This window comes from Puma concolor, chromosome A1 (assembly GCF_028749965.1).
Source record: "Puma concolor isolate L17-30 chromosome A1, mPumCon1.1.hap2, whole genome shotgun sequence".
NCBI classification, from domain to species: domain Eukaryota; kingdom Metazoa; phylum Chordata; class Mammalia; order Carnivora; family Felidae; genus Puma; species Puma concolor.
The window spans coordinates 159,976,200-159,981,954 of NC_141667.1; positions in this window are offsets into that span (position 1 = coordinate 159,976,200).

Sequence of the window (5,755 nt, forward strand, 5' to 3'; positions counted from 1 at the left end):
TTTTGTATCCAGAAGTCTTGCTAAGTTGTTGTAGCAATTGCCCACTGATTGTACTAGCTTATCTATGGGTTCTTTGGATTTTCTGTGTACCTGTGCTGGTTCCCCCAGCAGCAGACAGCAAGGTGGGATTACTTGTGTGAGAGCTTTATCGGGAGAGATGCCTGGGAGAGAGCTTTATTGGGAGAGAGACCATGGCGGGAGGGATTCGGTGGAGGCTGAGAAGGCCGGCTGGGCGTGATTCAGGTCGGATCCTCACAGAAAAGGGCCGTGGGGACGAAGAAAGTTCTCTGGAGGAAGGGTCAGATGGCAGCACGGTTCTGGGGAAGTTTGACAAAGCATTGGAGAGTTCCTGAGCCAAGTTACCAGAGGGGTCCCCTGTGTGCAAGCGTGGGCTGAGCAGCTTGCAGGGAGCCTGGCCTGGCAAGAAGGCCGTGGCGGACTTCAGAGCATGCCCTCTGGGGCTTCAGATCAGTGACGTGCCCGCAGGTGAAGATCTGAGGTTACAGCGCATGGATGTGTTTGCTCACACTGTTTGGGGCGGCTCAGAGGGAGGTGGTAAGTGGGGTGAGCCCCTGTCACCCTGGTCCTCCAGTCTGAATTCTCGAGGACCACTCTGGCTGATGGTGTCTTGCCTGTGGTGTGGCCCAAACCTTCGTTCCTCGTCAGGGATCTGAATCTCTGCGGTCCTGCCCTCGTAGGCCAGGGTTGCTGCCTTCCGAGGGGATGGCTGGATCCCTGGGTCCCCCACATATTTCTTCCTGTTGGGGTGCCCTCCCATGCCTGCCCGTGTGGTGGCCCCTCACCTGTGGTTGCCACGCACGAGGGGCCTAAGCTGCCTGCGTCAGCCATCCCTGGGGCCTCGGGAGCCTTGCTGTCTGGGACTCCTGGCCCTGGAGTGGCCGATGCCCCTGTGGGCATGACGCCCGCAAAGCGAGGCCTCAGGGGCACAGACTTGCCCAGCGCAGGGCCCTGGAGGGTGTTTCTGCTGCTGGTTAATCTGGGGAGGAGGTGGCCCGTCCTGGCCAGAGCTGGCTGGCAGGCACTGAAGCCTTGGAGCACGGCCCCAGCCCGCAGGGTCGGCCTGTGGAACTACGACCTGCGTGGGGGCCCAGCAGGGACATGGGGGACCGGTCCGGCCACACCCTGCCGCCTGCATGTTGCGGGGCTCCGGGTGGGAGGCGGGAAGGTGAAAATTACACAATCTCCCTGCTCTGAAAATATACCTCTCCTTTCCAGAAAATTGAGTCAAATGGTATGGAAATGTGGCTGAGTGATTATGGATATTGTTCTGTGGACGTGTCGCCAGGTGTCTCTTCAAGAGGAGAAATAAATTTGTATATCTCTGCCTTTATTCTGGGTTTAAGGTTTTAATAAAAATGCAGCGAGGGAATCCTTCAGAGCAACTTGCCAGGAGCGGAGGTTCCCGTTGCTGGCAAGAGCCTCAGGCTGCCTTCCCTCACACAAATCCACCACTTCTACGCTGTCACCCCCGCGGGACACCTGGGAGCCCAGGGCCTCACTATCCAGCCTGGGATACAGGCCCGGCCTCGTCCATCAGGCTGCCCCTGCTCGCCCTTCTGGTCCACAGCCTGGGGCCCGTGCCCTTGTGTCATCAGAGGGGTCTGTGGGTTCCCCGCTCCCGGGGACGTTGCTGGGAGCTGAGGCTGGGGGTGGCCTGTCTCAGCCTCCACCCTGGCCAGGGGAGGTCCTGCGGTGTGGAAGGCCTCCCATCCGCCCTTCTGGAGAGGTGAGTTCCCTCCGTCAGGTGCCAGGATGGGAAGGGTGGAGCTGGGGAGAGGGGCCGAGCCTCCTGGGGCCGAGGCTGCAGGCCTGGGGTGGGGGCTCCATGAGTCAGGCCCCCGGGCCCGTGAGCGCTGAGCCACCGTCTCCTGTCGAATCCAGAGCTGCTGCGCACGAGGCTTCGGGGAAGATTCCAGAAGGGCTTGTACTGCTCCGGCCATGGGGGACCCTGGTGACCCAGCCTGCCACAGGCAAATTCTGGGGGTGCCCTGAAGAGGCTCAGTGGTCTTCAGGGTGGGGTGCCCGGCCCGGCACATCCGTCAGGCAGTCCACGGAGGGGGCGAAGAACGTGTAACAAGAAAGACAAGTGCAGGTACTTCGCATCGAGTCTTCGTGCTTAGAATACAGGTTGGACTCCGGGGCGTGGGAGGTGTCCTTTACTGCGCTGGGGCGACCCCACGCGTCTCTGGTTTTGAGAGATGTTTTTGCAGAGACAGAAATGTGGGCTGGTGCTGTTCCACCTGCGGCCGTGAGCTCACATGATGGCAGGGGTCTCTGCCTTGATTCCCTTGTCGCACTGTCCTTTTTTCTTTCTCATGCGGCTCTTTTCAGGATTTACCACCCATCCTGGTTTCCAGCAGTTTGCCATGTGCCTTGGAGGGTTTTCTTTGTATTCTCCCGCTGAGTTTGCCAAGCTTCTTGGATTTCTGGTTCTCTGTTATTTTTGCAATATCCTTGCCTGTTATTTCTTCAGGCATTTTTATGCCTCAGATTCTGTCTCCTCTGGGGCTGCAGGTTCACATATGCCGGCTGAGAATGTTGCCCTCAGGTGGCACTTCCCCCAACGCACCGTCCTTGTGCTTCAGTTTGGGTAGTTTCTGCCTGCGCCCCCAAGTTCAGAGATTGCCTGCCGTGCTGCCGCCAGCCCGCAGACAGACGGCAGACAGGTGGCAGACAGACGGCAGACAGGCGATGTCTTCTCCGACACCGCATGTTCTGCGTCACAATTCTGTCTGGCTCTCTTCACAGACATCGGCCTCCTTGTTTTCTAGGTTCCAAACACACTTGTTACGGTTTTTTTAAAGTTTTGCTCTGAGATTCCAATATCTGAGTCATTTCTCCAGGTTTGGTTCTATTGACTCTTAGTTTTTTTAATCTTTATTTTTTAAAGCAAGCTCTGTGTATAAACGTGGGGCTCAAACTCATGACCCCCGTGGTCAAGAGTCGTGTTTGCCACCGAGTAGGCCAGCCGGGCGCCCCTCCCAACTAGTTCATGTTGGCAGAGCACGTTTTCTTGTTTTTTGATGTATCTTGTTTTTGTTTTTATTGACTGCCCGAGTCAGCTTGTGTATGAGAACAGCAGAGACCAGAAAACTGAAACCACGGATGTGCAAATTAACAAGATGGAGCCCTGTCGCAGTGTAGATGTGCACCCTACCAGCGCGATGTGCGCTTCAGAGATATTCCAGTGTTAGTGACGCTGCAGCAAAGCTGGGAAAATAGAAGGAGCAGCAGACCCCAGCGGAAGCAGGTGACACACCCGGCGCGGGCACCTTCTGGCCACACGGGTGCAGTGGGACAAGTCCGCCTGTTCTGTAGTTGAGCCACGTGGAGGCTTCATGGCCAGTTGAGCTGGATTCAGATGACATGAGGCTGGTCAGGGCTTTCTTGTCCTTTGGGGTCGAAAGTGGCCACGGGTTCATCTCCCTTCCGCTGTCTTGTCCTCAGGTGTCGCCCTGCACCTGCCCCTGGGGAGTTCCTGGCCTCCACCCCTGCCCCTCAGGGAGTGTCTCCCGTTCACCCAGGGCGGGGTGCAGCGCCTTCGGGTTTCTCTGCTTTTCTGCCTGACACCACTGGCCCCGTGTGCCTGCCGCCCAGAGCTGGGTCCCCCTCTGCTCCCCTGCGTCTTCCGTCTCCAGTGGCCGAGGTTCCCCTGTGTCTGTGGGGGCCTCTCAGCTGCCGCCGTTCCAGTCCCCCCACGAAGGGTCACCTGGGCGGGAGTGAGGGGTGCCAAAACTCGCTCCTGCCTCCTGGGCACGTGGGGTCCCCTCAGAGGGTCTAGGCTGTTCTCATTTCTGGGACGGGAGCCACGGTCTCTCCGTGACCCACCGCGTCCTCGTGGAAGCGAAACCACAGTGTCAGTCCCAACATCAGTGGGTTCTTGCCGAATTTTGTAGGGACACAGGGAGTGATCCTGAAGCACCTGCTGCACCCGGAGCCTGGCGGTCACCTCAAGTAAAGAAATGCCACCGCTCTTAGCGATGGAGACGTTCCAAATCTGTGCGTGGTCTCTGTGCAAGACGGGGCCACTGAGCAAACATTTTCATAGTAAAACACTCAGCCCCTGCGAGCAAAAACCTGGCTAATGATGTTTTGACAACGATTCAGGAAGGAGCTACTTTTCAGAAGAAATGTGTCTGTGGAGAAGACGCTTGGAAAATGTTCAGAAATGTTATGTTATTGTTATGGGGGTTTGTTGCCAAGAATAATGTGTGTCACTTTTGTTTAACTTTACACTTAAAAAACTTGGAAATAGTTTTTAAACTTGTTCTAAAATATCACAAAGGGTTTTAGTAGATTGGACTTATTCATAAAAATCATTAAAATTCAACACTTTCTAATTAGCCTGGAGAACACCTGACTGTTATTATGGAGTATAGAAATTTGCTGCCCAAATTTTAACAAAATGAGGCCAAATTGGTCGATGGGATTGTGTCACGTGCCATGCAACTTGGCGGTCCAGCCAGTGACGCACGATGGAGCTGCCCTGTGTCCTGTGAGGAATCTTCTCAGACGTGATAGAAATTAAAACCAAGAGTCAAAATTATCTGAATGTCAGTGTCCCTTCAAATGGTGGCGTCGCAAGTGGTAAATGCGATTTCGTAAATAAGGAAGCGTATTCAAGCTGGGACTCCCTAAAGTCACTATTTTTACTGTATTTTAGTACAGCGAAGACCTGGTACGTTTAAAATTGTTTTAAAATATTTCATTTCATCCTTATACGGTCCTTCTAAAATGTCTCCTTGTGTTGATAATATGCATAACAGTAGTTGTTTATACGATTTGTAAATAAATGCTCATGCTTATTGGGATTCACGCTTGGATTGTGAAATTCTTCTCAGAGATCACTGTCGAGACATCACTGCTGTAGGTCAGTTCTTATCTGCACTTTCGGGGGAACCAGGGGTTAGGATTTGGGGGGAGGTTGCAGATAATTTGTGGATAAAGCATCTGAGGCAGCACAGGATGTGTTTTCTGAATGTAAATAGAACCGATTCGGAGTTCTCCTTTCCCTGCAAGTTGCTTGAGGGGCGGAAGGCAGGGAGGCCCCTGGACACAGACTCCAACGCTCAGGCTTCCCCGGTGGGCTCCCTGGGTGGTGACCCTTGTGGGCGTCCCCCGTGGGCTTCCTGGAGAGCACCTGGAGGGTGTCCCTGGGTGGCTGGGTCTGTTGGCCAGAGTTCTACGTCAGAAGCATTCAGATGTGTGGACAGGGGGGCGTCCTGTTGTTCTCCAGCTGCTCCGCGGCCCTGCAGGGGCAGAGGCAGACGGCCATGTGCGCGGGGGGCTTTGGCGCCTCCCCGCGTCCCCTGTGCCCCGTAGTTCGGGTGCCCCCGGGCCGCAGACCCTGGCTTCTGGCGGAGGGGCCCGTTCTGTGCGGGGCGGGTGGGGGGCGGAGCGAGAAGCTCACCGTCTTTATTCCTCCTCTTCGATGCCCAGGAAGATGTTGCTCTGTGGGCGCCTGTGTATCTTGTCTGCCTCTGGGACCCAAGACCGGGAGGAAGGGCCATCGGATAGTGCCGGCTGGGGCCCGGGTGGTCCCAGTGGCCCATGGCCAGTGTCCGGGTCCTCGTGAGGAGAAGGGCACAGCCCAGCGGCGCTGGCCAACTCCGTGGGGCTCCCGGAGGGGTGCGCAGACCCGGTGGTGATCGACAGCACCATGTAGCTTGGGACAGACGTTGTTCTAGCTGTAGGACAGCGATTTTGTGTGTTTTTGTTTTTACAAAATTAAAAG